This window comes from Capricornis sumatraensis, chromosome 6 (assembly GCF_032405125.1).
Source record: "Capricornis sumatraensis isolate serow.1 chromosome 6, serow.2, whole genome shotgun sequence".
Taxonomy (NCBI): Eukaryota; Metazoa; Chordata; class Mammalia; order Artiodactyla; family Bovidae; genus Capricornis; species Capricornis sumatraensis.
The window spans coordinates 94,668,805-94,685,777 of record NC_091074.1 but is presented as its reverse complement, the minus strand read 5'-3'; positions in this window follow the sequence as shown (position 1 = coordinate 94,685,777).

Here is a 16,973-nt window from a genome sequence, read left to right as displayed (position 1 = left end):
TAAAGGAAAAAAAAATCTGCTTCATTGGCTACACTAAAGCTTTTGACTGTGTGGATCACAGCACAACGTGGAAAATTCTTAAAGAGATGGGAATACCAGGCCACCTTACCTGCCTCCTGAGAAGTCTGTATCCAGGTCAAGAAGCAACAGTTATAACTGGATGTGAAACAATGGACTGGTTCCAAATTGGAAAAGGAGTACATTAAGGCTGTATATTGTCAGCCTGCTTATTTAACTTACATGCAGAGTACATCATGAAAAATACTGGACTGGATGAAGCACAAGCTGGAATCAAGATTGCTGAGAGAAATATCAATAACTTCACATATGCAGATGATACCACCCTTACGGCAGAAAGTGAAGAGAAGCTAAAGAGCCTGTTGATAAAGGTGAAAGAAGAGAGTGAAAAAGCTGGCTTAAAACTCAACATTCAAAAAACAAAGATCATGGCATCTAGTCCCATCACTTCATGGCAAATAGATGGGAAAACAATGGAAATAGTGACAGACTTTATTTTCTTGGGCCCCAATATCACTGCAGAGGGTGACTGCAGCCTTAAAATGAAAAGACATTTGCTCCTTGGAAGAAAAGCTATGACCAACCTAGACAGCATATTAAAAGCAGAGACATTATTTTGCCAACAAAAGTCTGTATAGTCAAAGCTGTGGTTTTTCCAGTAGTTGCATATGGATGTGAAAGTTGGACCATAAAGTAGGCTGAGTAAAGTAGGCTGAGTGTCAAAGAATTGTGGTGTTGAAGAAGAGTCTTGAGAATCCTTTGCACTGCAAGGAAATTAAATCAGTGAATCCTAAAGGAAAACAGTCCTGAATATTCACTGGACGGACTGATGCTGAAGCTGAAGCTCCAGTACTTTGGGCACCTGATGCGAAGAGCTGACTCATTGGAAAAGATCCTGATGCTGGGAAAGATTGAAGGCAGATGGAGAAGGGGACGACAGAGGACGAGATGGTTGGATGGCATCACCAACTCAATGGACATGAGTTTGAGAAAACTCTGGGAGTTGGTGAAGGACAGGGAAGCCTGGCATGCTGCAGTCCATGCGGTCACAAAGAGTCGGACATGAGTCAGCAACTGAGCAATAATAATTATATATATTTAATTCAGCCATAAGAAAGAAAGAACTCTTCCCATTTTCAACAGTATGAACGAACCTCGAGGGTGTTACTTGAAGTGAAAAAAGTCAGAGAAAGATAAATACCATATGATCTCACTTATGTGGAATCTAAACACAAACACATTGACAGATACAGAGAACAACTGAGGTTGTTGGAGGTGGGGATAATGGGAAAAATGGGTGAGGGGGATTTAAAGGTGTAAACTTCCCATCATCAATAAGTCTTGGGTATGTCATGTACAGGCAAGTGGCTATGGTTAATAATACGCATATTTGAAAATTGCTAAGAGAGTTTATTGCAAAAAGTTTTTAAAATTAGTTTACTTATTTTAATTGGAGGCTAATCACTTTACAATGTTGTGGTGGGTTTTGCCATACATTGACATGAATCAGCCACAGCTGTACATGTGCCCCCCCGTTCTGAACTCCCCTCCCACCTCCTTCCCCATCCCATCCCTCTGGTTTGTCTCAGTGCAACTGCTTTGCATGCCCTGCTTCATACATCGAACCTGGACTGGTGATCTGTTTCACATATGGTAATATACACGTTCCAATGCTATTCTCTCAAATCATCCCACCCTCACCTTCTGTTCTTTATATCCGTGTCTCTTTTGCTGTCTCACATATAGGGTCATCATTACTGTTCTTTCAAAATTCCATATATATGCATTAATATACTGTTTTGGTGTTTTTCTTTCTGACTTACTTCACTCTGTATAATAGGCCCCAGTTTCATCCACCTCATTAGAACTGATTCAACTGTGTTCTCTTTAATAGCTGAGTAATATTCCGTTGTGTATACATACCACAGTTTTCTTATCCATTCCTCTGCTAATAGACATCTAGGTTGCTTCCATGTCCTAGCTATTGTAAACAGTGCTGTGGTGAACATTGGGGTACACGTGTCTCTTTCAGTTCTGGTTTCCTCAGTGTGTATGCCCAGCAGTGGGATTGCTGGGTCGTATGGTTTTTCTAGTTTTTAAGGAATTGCCACACTGTTCTCCATGGTGGCTGTACTAGTTTGCATTCCCACCAACAGTGTAAGAGGGTTCCCTTTTCTCCACACCCTCTTCATTATTTATTGTTTGTAGACTGCAAAAGTTTTTATTACAAGAAAAAAACTTATAATTATATATGGTGTTGGCTATTGACTAGATTTATTTTGGTGACCATTTCTCAATACATACAAATATTGAATCATTATGTTGTACACCTGAAACTAATATATTGTTATATATCCATTATACCTCAATAAAGACATTTTTAAAAAATAAGAAAACATTCCTAATTTGAAGGAGACTTGCCATTTTATTTGTAGAGAAAATAGTCAAATTAGTGACATTAAGAAGATTTATTAGATCATTTTTATTAGGACATTTCTTAATTGCTTCGGGTGAAATTTGGAGAACTTTTGAAATAAGTAAATACAAATTATATTGAATTTGAAAATGACTTACAAATATGTTTAAATGTGTAGAAATTATTCGCATCGGTGACATAAAGAAGATTCACCAAATTGAGCTTATCCCCCATGGCCAGATGATCGCAGTGATCTCAGGGCGAAGTCACCACGTGCAGCTATTTCCCATGTCAGTTTTGGAAGGAGGAAAGACTGATAGTCACGAGCTGGCAGAAACCAAAGGGTGCCACACCATGACTTCTGGAACAGTGTGCCAAGGGGCCCATACATGCCTCTGTGTGGCTAGGAAAAGCCAAGTCTTCTGTTACGAGCTGTTTCAGAGCAATACAATTTCTCACAGAAAATTTAAAGAACTCCAAATCCCAACCACTGTCCAGTGGATGGGCATCTTCAGTGAACAGCTCTGTGTAGGATTTCAGTCGGGATTCCTCAGATACCCCTTGAGGAGAGAAGGAGTTCCATACAGGATGCTGCACTTCCGTGACCCTACACTGTCATTTATTGTTCATCAACCAGTGGATGCTCTCTGTGCCGTTGAGATCTCTCGTATTGAGTATCTGTTATGTTTCAAGAGCATTGGAATTTACACTGACAGCAGGGGCCTCAGATCCAGGCCAGTTGAACTGATGTGGCCAGCACCTCCAACTTATTGCTGTAAGGCTATCTTACAATTTATTTTCTTGTCTCTCTGTACAGTTCTGTCCTTGTTGTTACAGTTTTATATCCTATGACTAAATATTGTTAATGACAGCTTTAATTTTTGAAACCATCACTGAAGATTTTTCCTAAGTTGTCTCTGTCTTTTCAAGTAGAAGAGCTCTAAAGAAGTTATATCTAAGTCAAACATGTGAAATAACTTAGCCTTCAAAGTTTACTATATTCATTGGATAACTTACCTTGAATATATTCTTAACCCAAGTTGTTGCTTTTTGTAAGATCCTAAGTAGATGTCTTCATGATCACTGAAAATCACATAAGCATTGACTAACTGTAAGAAATAGTTACTAAGTAAATTACTTTTTGCCTTTTGGATTTAGCTTATGTAAAGTCCACATAGACTGTTCAAATAATTTTATATTAAATAATTTTAAATTATTTAAATTAAAATAATTTTAGCTTGTTTGATATTTTATTGATACAGGTATCATTTTATAATTTTAATACAGCTCTTTTTTATTCACTTAGAGCATAGTAATTGAGCACTTAATATGAACAACTTGCTATGCTAAAGGTTAAGGGCACAATATTAAACCTGGTAAAACAGGCAGAGTGAATCCTTATGGAGATTATAATCATGGTATGAAATCAATAATTAAGCAAGTGCTGTGATAGGGAGTACAGTATTCTATAGAAGCATGAAGGAGGAAAGCTTAATCTAAACTAGTGAGTCTGGGAAGGTCAGCTAAAAAACTGAGTCATTTTTTTCTTTCAACACTTTAAAAATGTCATTCTACTGTTTTCTAACATCCATCATTTCCGAGGAGAAATCAACTGTTTTTATTATTCATTGATTTCACTCCCCAGATAGACTTTTCTAATCTTATGCCATACTCTTTCAGTGAGCTGACATGGGTTAGGATTCATAGATTTTGAAAAGTTATGAAATTACTTAATGACACTGCTATTATCTAATAGCACTAGAAAGATCATGGTCAGATTTTACATATGTGTTTTAATCTACAATTTGACACATGTGCATCATTTATTTACCATTTTAATTTATGTTAATCCTGTTTATTAAAAAAGATTTTGAGGGAGCTACTATATAATAATTAAAATATTATTGAGGGATTCTCTTTGGTTTCCAATCTGAAGTTTTTCTTAAAATGTTTTTGGGCTTAGCAGGTATAATTAATCATGAATACGGTATGATTCTATTTACATAACGTTTTTGAAATGACAAAATTTTAGAAATGGAGTAAGAGATTAAGGAAAGAGAGGAAGATTGAAAGGAAGTGAGTGGGATTATAAAAGGGCATCATGGGAGATCCTTGGAACTATTCTGTATCTTGTGGTGGTGGACACATAAACCTATACAAGTGGTAAAATTGTATAGACCTTGACTCAAACACATGTGCATGAGTGCTAGTAAAACTGGGGAAATCTGCTTAAGATGGATAGGTCAGCTCTATTAAGGTCAATATGCTAGTTCTGCAAAATGTTACATTGGGGAAAACTGGGCAGAATGTGCAAGAGATCTTTCTGTGTTATTTATTAAGTTGCATGTGAATTTATAACTATCCTAATAAAAAATTCTAATGAAAAATGAATCCTGAAGCCCACACTTGCTATTACCTCCTCCCCTTCTCCCAGGTTATAATGCCCCATATCTCTCAGTGTACAGTGAAAACGCAGTGGACATCTTTGATGTGAACACCATGGACTGGATCCAGACCATCCCTCTCAAGGTGACTCGACACTGAAATCATGTGACTGATGAATTACTGACTGAATATGGAAACTCAGTTGTGCATTTATTTGCTAGACTTTCTAACGTGTACTTGGTAATTTAGAGGCTTAGCTAAGACTAAAAATAACCAAGAGAAACCAAATTGGTTAATTTCGCTACTAGTACAAGAACTCTCCTGTGATATTTAGTTGCATTATATAAAGTAGGATTTTCATGATATAAATGTATGCTGTTTATTTATATAGATGAAATATGCATATCTGGGGCTTCCCAGGTGACTCAGTGGGTAAAGAATCCATGTGCTGTGGAGGAGATGCAGGCAGATGCAAGTTCTATCCCCAGGTCGGAAAGATCCTCTGGAGGAGGGCATAGCAGCCCACTCCAGTATTCTTGCCTGGAGAATCCCATGGACAGAGGAGCCTGGTGGGCAACTGTTCATAGGGTTGCAAAGAGTCAAACGCGACTGAGCACACACATGCATATTTATATCATACAATACAGATATTACTTCCCACTTTCACTTTAGTCACTTGTATTTATCACTAATTTTCACTTAGTATAATTTTCCATCCTGTGAAGGAAAATTTTACTGGCAAAAAAAGGAACAGTATATAACCAAAGCTGTGCTTCAGCTCTGATTTCCAATTAGAATTTCAGATTCATAATAAAATAAAAATTTTGTATCTATACTGTAAATAATTTGAAATATACATTAAAATGTCAAAGTAAAAATACTGCTGTTTTGTTAAGGCCATGCCTGAAGATTTAAGAATAGTTAATTCTTACATATGTGGAGTACATATAGCTTGAGCCATCAAAAAGGAAGTTTACACAGGAAAGGATGAAGGAAGTATTCACAATTAAATGTGAGATTTTGCCCCACTTTAAACAATATCAGCAGGAACAAAAACTTCTGTAAGTACTGTCCCACTACATAAAATATTAAAATATACTTTTCCAGCATTCTGAATGTGAACAAGTCACACTTAGTTTGATAAAATGAATTCACAGGACAGATGCATCTTCTCAGGAAAATCTTTCAGTTACTAATAACTGTCAGAAAGTTAATAGAAGAATGAAATATGTATATCTATTTAAATTAGTAATATTCAGATTTTTAAAATCTGCAATATTCATGCTTTTGAAATTTTATCAGTATGAGTTTGTAACACCATTTATTTCCTTTAATTGAGGGGGCAATTTAAATAGAATATATTTATTCTTAATTCTTTATATGTAAGCAAATAGCCATATAACTTAATTTTTAAAAGCATTCATTGAAATGGTAATCTTTTTTTTATTATTATTTTAGGTTCGACCCTTGAATAGTAAAGGATCCCTAAATATTTTTCTTTCGGAGACAATTAGATTAATATATTTCAAAAATAAGAAGACAAGTAAGAAATAACTTCTTCTTAGTAAAACTTCTTCTAAGAAACCATGTCTCTAGCTGAATGCCCCAAGCCACAGAGCCAGGGAGTGGAGAGGGTCTGACGTGAATGTCTGTGCCCTTTACACACAGTCTTGGGATGTGCTCCTGGCAGAGTATTTCTCTGTCATCCTCACATAGCAGTAGAGATAAAAACATTTACTTGTGGCACACTCCAGCTATTTTTAAAGCAGGACTGCTGGTTGGACATAAACACCTGGAAATACTAATCCACCATTTGAATGCTCACCGTGAAAAGCCATTCATTTCCCAGCCGGCTCTGCGACCAGACGTACGTCAAGCTTTAGTGCAGAGCTGGGAAGCAGACGTAGTCCGCCGCATCACCCTGCTCCAACTTCTTCCGCCCGCGTTATAAACAGTAGCAGCTATGAAGTGTGAGACAAGTCATAAGGCTGCGTTTCTCTCTCCTTTTTTCTTATTTAATTTATAGGATGGAATATCTAGCACAGCAGAGAATTAGTTTGTGGTGACTTCCATAGCCTGGGTGGCTCAAACCACAGAAACGTATTGTCTCAGTCCTGGCGACCAGAATCGGAGATCAGGGTGTCAGCAGGGCTAGTTCCTTTTCAGAGCTGTGAGAACAAACCTTACCCCTGTCTCCTTGCTAACTTCTGGTGACTTGCTGGCAATCCGTGTCCCTTGGCTTTCAGGTGCATCACCCTTGATATGGGCCTTCACCTTCATGTGGGTACTCCCTGTGCTTGCCTGTGTCCAAACTTCCTCTTTTTATGAGGACACAATCAGATTAGGGCCCACCCCAATGATTTCATCTTAACTTAATCCTCTGCATAGATCCTAATTGGAAATAAGGTATATCACATTCACCTGCCGGGGTGGAGGCGGGGTGGGGGGATGGGGGGTGGTTAGGATGACATCTTCTAGGGGGACACCATTTAACCCGTAGAAGCACTGTTATTTTCTTTTTGGAGTCTAAGACAGTTTTGAGGGTTTCTGGGTGACAGACTTCTAGATATGAAGAGCTGAAACAGAGTAAGTCCTAGATTCTCAGGGTGCATCCTCCCCTAAAGATCAGAAGCAGCAGCAAGTAGAGATTGACTCTTACCTCCAGGAGAAGGGAAGTGGCGTCCCCTTACTCCACCTCAGTACCTTTTCCTCCTGCAAGGAGCCTCAGAAATGCTTTGCTCAGTTACAATCATTATAATTGTTTTCAACATAAAAAACAATTTTGATATCCTTTAGCCACAGAAATCTGGTAGGAGAAAAACAGCAAAGTAAAAAGACACCAATATGATTACCCTCTCCTTCCAGTGAAATGATGTCATTTTGTAGATAAAAGTCACAATAGATCTCTTTTTAAGCGTGGCTTACACTGAACATTAAATTCTCTTCATTAATGCTGTTTTACTATTCTTGAAAATTTGCTGTGTTCATCCACTATGAACTTTAAGGAATCAGAGCAATATGATATTTGTGCAGTTCATTAACAGCTGTGAAATTAACAAGAGAAAATGTGAGATTAATGGATGACATCTCATAACATTTTAAAAGATGATGTTGTTTTGTTTTAAAATATATGTAGATGGAGAGGAGCTGGTATCTTCTGAAACACCGGATAATCAAGAGAAGCAAATAGTTCAGCACCTTAGCAGCAAGTGGCATTATTCCTTCAGGGTTCCCAGAGCAAAAGCAGTGCTACCAAAGGGGCTGTGATGACCATCTCTTCACACATGATCCAGAGAGACTACTCAAGGACCATGTGATATTCGATGTGGTTTGGAAGAAAAGGAAATAAATCTGTGAAACTCGGGCAGAGACATCTGTTTGCAGTGGTGTTATGCTTATTTTTCTGTGCAACTTTATTTTGAAAAATTTCCCCAGTTTTATTGAAATTTAATTGACATATAACAATGTATAACCTCAAGGTGCATAGCATAATGTTTAAACATTTATTGTGAAATGATTACTACAAATAGTTGAATTAGACTCCATCATCTCATATATATGTATATATATATATATACAATAAAGAGAAAATGTTTTTTCTTTGTGAGAACGCTTAGATTTACTCTCTTAACAACTTTCATATATACCATACAGCAATGTTAACTGTTTCATAAAGTTGTACGTTACAACCCAAGGACTTATAACTGGAAGTTTATACCTTCCCACCACCTTCCTCCTCTATGCAACTTTAAAGAAAACCTTCATGTAGTGAGTATGAATAGACATGTAATAAATACATCGATACATTTCTCTGTGAAGGTGGAATAATTGAAAATTGGTATGTAAGGCCTCTACGTAATGCGAATATAGAACAAACACTTAGACTCATCATAATGTGGATCACTGAGGTGTTTTGCAAAGGAATAAATAATACTGAGCTACATGTGGATTGATTACTCCCTGATTCAGGAGACGACTTTCTTTGACTTGAAGAGAATCTTCACTACCTTACTTGGCTATTTTTTGGTGGTAAATTCTATACTGAATAAGCGGAAAAATAAGCTGATCATCCTTACAAACAAAAATATATCTAGAGTAGTGCTGATCCTTTTAAAAGAGCTATAATTATATGGCATCACCGACCCAAGGGACATGAGTTTGAGCAAAGCTCCGGGAATTGGTGATGGACAGGGAAGCCTGGTGTGCTGCACTCCATGGGATCGCAAAGAGTCGGACACGACTGAGCAACTAAACTAAACTGAACTTCATGGAAAATACATCATAGGGCTGAGCTTCTTTGATGTCTAGGGCTGTTAAGGGCCATGTGATTTCTACCAAAAACATTAAGATACTTAAGTTTAAGGAGTATCTAGAAAGCACAGAATAACTGAGTATTCATTCTCCACCAAATTTTAATTTGGACATGTCTATCAGCTGCCCATAAAAAGTCATCAATACAATTTTGTCTTTGTCTTTTAAAGTTGATTGCAGTAGCATCTTTGTTGATTAATAATTTTTAATAAAGTAAGATTTTTCAAAATGGAGTTGAAAATCTTCCGATTTAAACATGGGAATGAAGTATACATCTAATTTGACTGCCGTCTGTTCTTTCCCTTTTCCATCACCAAAGAGAAGAGGTTCTGGGGAGGGCAGCCCCGCCCTAGCCTGTTCACATGCCCAAGGACTGAAATATGCCTTTGTTTCCAAGCATGTATTTTATATAGAGTTATTTCTTTTAAACTTTTTAAAATTAATTTTTACTGGTGTATATTTGATTTCAGCTCACTTCAGTTGCGTGTCCGACTCTGTGACCTCATGAACCGCAGCACGCCAGGCCTCCCTGTCCATCACCAACTCCCGGAGTTTATAACCAAACTCATGTCCACCGAGTCGGTGATGCCATCCAACCATCTCATCCTCTGTCATCTCCTTCTCCTCCTTCCCTCAGTCTTTCCCAGCATCAGGAAATTATTTGATTTACGATGCAGACATGTTTCTGCTTTGGCTCAGTTTCTTCATACTTTCATTCCTTCTGGAGCTCTTTCTTCGCTCTTCTCCAGTAGCATATTGGATACCTACTAATCTGGGGAGTTCACCTTTCAGTGTCATATCTTTTTGCCTTTTCATATTGTTCATGGGGTTCTCAAGGCAAGAATCCCAAAGTGATTTGCCTTTCCCTTCTCCAGTGGACCACTTAGCTACTCAACAGCTATTTAGGGTTGCTGTGCGATGAAGCGTTCAGACACTAGGGGGCGGTATTATACAATGCAGATCTGGTCCAGAGTCTGATAACACAAATCAAATTGGGATGCTATGAAAGTGGCCACTTTTGAATATGTCCATGTTAAAGCTCTGCAGCAGTAAATATAACCAAAATGCTCAAGATATAAGATAAAAGTAAATAACCACAATAGGAGTTATTCATTATTCTTTGTTAATGTTTAATATTTTTAGTTTTAAATTCCATGTAAAGTATTTGTACAATATATTAAAAATATTAAAAGTTTTCAAAACTATCCAGAATCAAAGGACACACATATATGTATACACCCATAACTAGATAAATTTTACTGTTGTAGTTCCAGCTGGAAAAAATGACCTCCTCTGTCATAAAATAGCACTTGACTTTTCCACATATATTTCTCTCTTTTCCTCAGATACCAAAAAAGTATCAGTGAAGTTTGATTACTTATTTATTTTGTCTATAGAGTTGCTAATTACAAAGTTGATAACTTGGACTGTCAAGAAAGATTAAATTGCCTGTCAAAATGGCTTTTGAAAGTTCTGTCTTAATATAACTCTTTTGTCACGCAAAACTTAAAAACTTTTGCTCTCAATAGATTTTATTAGTATCTATTTGCTTGTATATTTATGTTAAATATAATCCACCATATCAAACACTTTTTATGTGTTTATTTTAAAGGACAATGCTACCTATGATATGTCTGTGGGAATTCAGAGCAGTTATTAGTCAGTGAAAATCAGGTTCCCTGAATAGGGAATGAATGATGGGTGCTGTCCTTCTCTTGCTGAGGCGACCACTGACAACATTGCTCTAGTAGCATCTGGGGCCAGCATGGAAAGCTCCAATACTTATGTGGGAAGGAATGAGATGGCTTCATTTTGCAAGCAAGGTTATTCTCTCTCTGCCAGTGGGTCGACAGAGGAAGAATGGTTCTCTGCAAGTACCCGGGAAGCACATGAGATGGGAATGAACTTTTCTTCACCAACAACTCTGGGATGATGTGCAGATTCAGAAAAGACTTGGGACTGGTTTCCCAGGCCCAGAGGGACAATGCCATGCCCAGCAGAGGTGGGGTGGGGTCTCCTGAGTGGTCCTGCAGAGGTCAATGCCCATCAGGCTTGGAAGAGCTGCCAAGAGTCCTGGAGTGCTTAGAAACTTGGTCATCCATTCCTTATCCATTCATCCAGCTGTCCCTCTGACTCACATTTATGGAGTGCCTGTCTGTTTTGTGTCTTCTGCTTACAGAGGAAGGGACCAAGCAAGGGTATGGATGGAGGGTGAGCCCAGGACTGAACTCTGTAGGGAACTTAGGCTCCGTGGTCTGTGGGAGTTGAAATAGTCCTCTTTCAGAATGAGTGAGCCATCACAAGTGTCCCTACTGCAGAGATGTCAAGCACGAGGTGCCTGGAATCTACGTACTGTGAATGGCATTCAAGGCTAGGGCACCGTCATAAGGGCTGTTTAGTGGAGGGGGTATATATGCATTGTGAGTGGGTGGAGTGGTGAGTGGAAGATGGGGAAATGAGGATCCTCCAAGACTTTTTGACTGTGAATAGTGGGAGAGAGATGGGTGCTGCAGCAAGAAGTTGACTCAGGTTGGAAAAGGAAAGTAGCTTCAGGTACCTTATGACATCTGCAGAGTCAGACAGCTTACACACTCAGAAAAAAAGAAGGCCATCTTCCCTCACTCTAATGGAAAACTCCACGTAACACCTGGAGCTAGGATCCTGTTGTCCAAATCCACATTCACTTCCAGGAATTTTCACCTGGGCTCAGGAGGGAGATGCTAGTTCCCAGTCATGGCGCTCCCCATGTTCTTGTCTACAAAATGAATATGAACTATGAAATACCAACACAAAGAAAATAAGAGTCATTGCAAAAAAAAAAAAAAAAAGATGAAAATGAACCCAGCTCAAGGCAGGCAGGAATAGAGAAGGTAAGACCTGATACGAGCTATTGTTTTTCCCCTGGATACAGCTATACCTGAAGCTTAACATTGAGCATATTGGTTACACTAGGTGAGATGCCTCTCCTGCTAGAGCACGTTTGAATTGCATCTGTCATCCATATTCAAAATAGTCCATGTTCATTGATGTATCTATTCTTTGGAAATTTAGGAACTTTCCTACAGTTGCCAAGCCTGTAATATATCATTTTCAGGAAAAGAAATATTGAACTCCAATGGCATTGTTTTTCTGAAAATTATCTGTGACACCAGGAAATGAAGGAACTGAATAGAATCAGGGAATTCGTTTATGCAGAATCAAACATAATCTTCAGGGAGGAAAAACACAATTACTTTGTTATCCATTTAATAAGCTATTGTCATCAATGATGACCTGCAGCTTTTCGTAATTTTCTCCAAACAAATCGGTCCACTATAACTCTGCTGCTAGATATCGTGGCATTTATTTCATTGTCCCCTATTTTACTTTTGCCATTCCTTAATTCTGACTCATTAATAGAAAACTTTTTTGTATTTGTTGTTTGCATTTTTTGCACTTGTTTGCCAACACTTTGCATACAACAGCTGGCTTTCTTCCCACTTCCATTTTTAATAACTCAGAAAATGTGGTGAAGATCAGAGGTCCCATAGTCTTAACAACGAAAGTGTTACAAGAATGACTCTCTTCTGCTCTCCTCTTTGTGAACTCAAAATGCCAGCTCTCTATTTTGTATCCATGTTCAAGCTCCAGTTCCTGACATATTGTTTCCATTGTTAGGTCTGAGATTCAAAACTCAACAAGGTTAGGGATGACAAGAGCAGAAAGCCCTGTAGAGAACAAAGCTTGTCACAAGATGCGTGGTTATCAGGAATCTTTGTTTTCTCTTTCACAGCACACACTCTCATTTCTTTAGGAATGTTTGTACTTTTCCCTTCAAGGGAAATAATATTATGGCTCACTTTTCAGGTATAAATCATTTGGCTGATGCAGATTGTGAATTTAGTGTTGAATTTCAAAAGATGCAATTTCTCTCTAGGCTTTAAATTTGAGTCTTTTTCACTGATTTTTGGAACCCTGAAGTCTTAATTCTCTCCATCAAACTGAGGAAGAGACAGGAGGTCCCAAGTCAAAGAAAAGACCGAGGATGGGAAAAAGAAGAGCAGAAAAGTTTTACCTTCAAGAAGCGAGTATGTTGGGACCCCTGACTAGATGGGGGGAGGTCTAGGGATTGGCTTGGCAGTGACCCTGCGCACTGCTTCCCTCCCCTGCTTTGGCAGATGGATCACCAACTGTTTGTACACTATTCCTAGACACATTTGCGTATTTAATTCTAAAGTTCATGAAAGGATGAGCTTTTTAATTAACTTAAAAGGAAGGACTGTGAAGACCACAGACATAAGACGATGGTTAATTTTCCTTCCCTGGGTCTAAGAGATATGAGCTTTTCACATTTTTCAGTGAGCTGATCTTACTACAAACCAGCCCCTCCCTCCCAAAAAAGGGCTGTAGTGGAATGAGATAACTGTAGTAAATACTTTCGGTGTGTCTAAAAATAAGAAAGTGAAAGTGGTTTAGTCCTGTTCGACTCTTTGTGATTCCATGTACTGTAGCCCACCAGGATCCTCTGTTCATGGAATTCTCCAGGCCAGAATACTAGGGTGGGTAGCCATTCCCCTCTCCAGTAGATCTTCCCAACCCAGGGATCGAACGCAGGTCTCCTTCATTGCAGGCATGTTCTTTACTGTTTGAGCCACTAGGGAAGGCTGCTCTGTTCCAGTTTTCTAACTCTGAAGCCTGCTCCACCCCCACTCCAGGTTGGCTGTATTTGTATGGCTTGATCCTGTGTCAGCCAGAGGTGGGTCAAAGAGGAACAACTGTCCCTACCTGGGACAACCACGTTCTCTCTCCAGAACTTGGGAATTAGGATTGGGGGATGCTGGTCTGTCCTTGTAGCTTATTTTAGAATATTTAAATTTGGGACCTCTCTGTTGCCGTGTTGGCCAAGTACACAGAAAAGCGGATAGATCGAGTCTATAAAGAAAAGCAAAGCCACACTGGGAGAGGACCTGGGAGGATAGGGCAGAGGCCGAGGGAGATTTACTTAGAGCGGCTGGGTCAGATCCTGAGCTCCTCCAGCTTCTGGTTCTGGTCCTTATGGAAGCTTCCATGCCATTACAGTGATGCCATCAGAAAAATCTCTCTCTTTTTGGATTAAATCACTGTGAGTAGACATTCACTGCTCTCAAACGAAAGAAGAGTAGTTAGGATAGTAATATGGGTAGAACATTATATTAAACAGAAAAAGAATTGAGAAGTACTTCTGGGCAGAGATGACTTTTACTCATCTCCTCTGCCTTCCTCCGTGAAAAATCACTTAAATAGCCTCTTAATATTAAGTCTTACTTAATAATAAGAGGTAATCAGCCATTTCAAAGTTAAACTGCTGCTGCTGCTAAGTCGCTTCCGTCGTGTCCGACTCTGTGCGACCCCGTAGACGGCAGCCCACCAGGCTCCCCCGTCGCTGGGATTCTCCAGGAAAGAACACTGGAGTGGGTTGCCATTTCCTTCTCCAATGCATGAAAGTGAAAAGTGAAAGTGACCTCACTCAGTGGTGTCTGACTCTTCGAGACCCCATGGACTGCAGCCTACCAGGCTTCTCCTTCCGTGGGATTTGCCAGGCAAGAGTACTGGAGTGGGTTGCTATTGCCTTCTCCTAGTTATTGTTTATTAGATAGTGTGTTTAAAATGACCAAAAGTTAAATTTGGGGGATTTCAAGACAAGATGTGGTGAGATCACACTTGGGGATTTCATGACAAGATGTGGTAAGATCACAGGATCTTAGTGCTGACATGTCCATGCACCTGTGCTCAAATCTGCCTGCCATGTCCCCTGAGTGCACCCTCCATGTGGAGTGAGTCCCATGCATTATCCCCCTTATCTTCTCAGTGTCTCAGAGGAGGAAGAATCAACCCAATCCCACTGCAAGCCACTGCTGTGGAGCTGCTTTTTGCCATCTTTGGACCCAGTTACCTGTAAACACACATTCAGCAGTCATGATGCCAAAACTGGTCCCAACATGAGGCACAAGGCCAAGGCGAGCAAGTTCTGCTCTCAGGGAGCTTCAGTGTGGACACCCAGACATTCAGCCGCTTAGCTGTAGCTCCACAGTTTTGAGCTGGTTTCAGTCCCTTAAGAATTCCTGAGATTTCAAGTGTTCCTGTAGTCACCCACACCTATGTCAGCTCTAAATGGGGTTGACTTGGGTCAGATGCAACTTCAAATCAACTCAGAAAGCAAATTCTTATAATTATTTGCAAAAGCATCTCTATGCCACAAATTTCTTCAATCCTGCCTCCACAGCAAACCATCAAAAGCCAGGACTTGCTAAAGTACTTTTTTAACCCTTCTTTTCTTTCTTCATATTTTAAAAAAGATATTTGTGCCCTTCTGCAATATGCATTTGTATAAGCCCCAAAATCTGCACTGGTCTACTTTTGCACATTTACAGTGATGCCAAGTTTTTCAAGCAGACAAATATGCAAATGTTTAAATTGGGTTTTAAAATTCAGAAACAGTTTTTTAACTGAGATAGGAATGAAAATAAATTGTAGCAGGTGTAGTAAAATGAACTTTGCTGGGCTTCCCTGGTGGCCCAGTGGCTAGGACTCCATACTTCCAGTGTAGGCTGCCCAAGTTCAATCCCTGGTCAAGGAACTATAATAAATCCCACCTGCCATAACTAAGAGTTCACCTCCTGAAAAGATCCCACACACTCAAGGAAGATACGTCTTGCATGCCCACAATTAAGACCTGGGAGAGCTGAATAAATAATTATTATTAAAAAATCTTTTTCCAATCTTAGTGTCATTTTAAGCTTAAACACTTCAACAGTGACACCAGTAATCAGTCATGCATTGATATAGCTGTTTCCTTTACCAGAAAAATCAAAATAGTTCATAAAAAGCTAAGTTTTAAGTCTTTGGGGGAAGATCTGAAACAAGTTGAACCTTTGAATGATATCAGAATAGAATTCTCTGTCATTGTCATTGGAGAGCTGTGTAAACCAGCTGGATCTATAAATGTATGGGATTTGGCAGAAGATGCTATCCTATAAGGAATGTGCTAGAATCCTGTTATTCCTATCAATTTGACAAATTGTACTAATCATCCAGAGGGGAATTCTCCTGTCATTTCCTGTTATGGACATGGATTGTGTCCCTGCTGATATTAATATGTTGAAGTCATAACCCCCAGAAACTCAGAATGTGACCTCATAGGGAAGAAAGTTCTTTACAGAGATTGCCAAGTTAAACTCAGGTCATTATTGTGGGCCTTACTCCAATATGACTGGTGTCTTTATAAAAAGGGGAAATTTGGACACTTGACACACACACACACCTAGACGGAAAAAAATGAAGACCCAGGAAGAAGATGGCCATCTACAAGCCAAGAAGGGAAGCCTGAAACACATCCTTCTGTTACCATCCCTAGAAGGAATCAATTCTGTCTACACCTTGACTTTGGACTTCTGGCCTCCAGAACTGTGAGACAGTGAAATTTTGTTATTTAAGCCCCTCTGTCTGTGATGCTTTGTTATGGAGCCTCAGCAGACTGATGCATGTCTTATCACAACAGCACAATAGAACCATAGGGTGGCAGAGCTGGGTGGGTTTGGGGTCTCCATTTAGACTAGAGCTGTGCAGAAAAATCACAGTGCAAGCCTAGAATGTGAATACATATATAATTCTAAATTTCTTAGTGGGCATATTTTTAAAAAATAAACAAGTGAAATTAATTTTGATAATGTGTATATAATTTTGATAATATATTTTATTTACCCAATATATTCAAATATTATTCTTATGAGTTATCTTATATACTAACAAGACATTTAATCTTCTATTCAATGTCTTATGTCTTTGACGTATAGTATGTGTACTTTGGAGGTTTCTACAGTAGCTC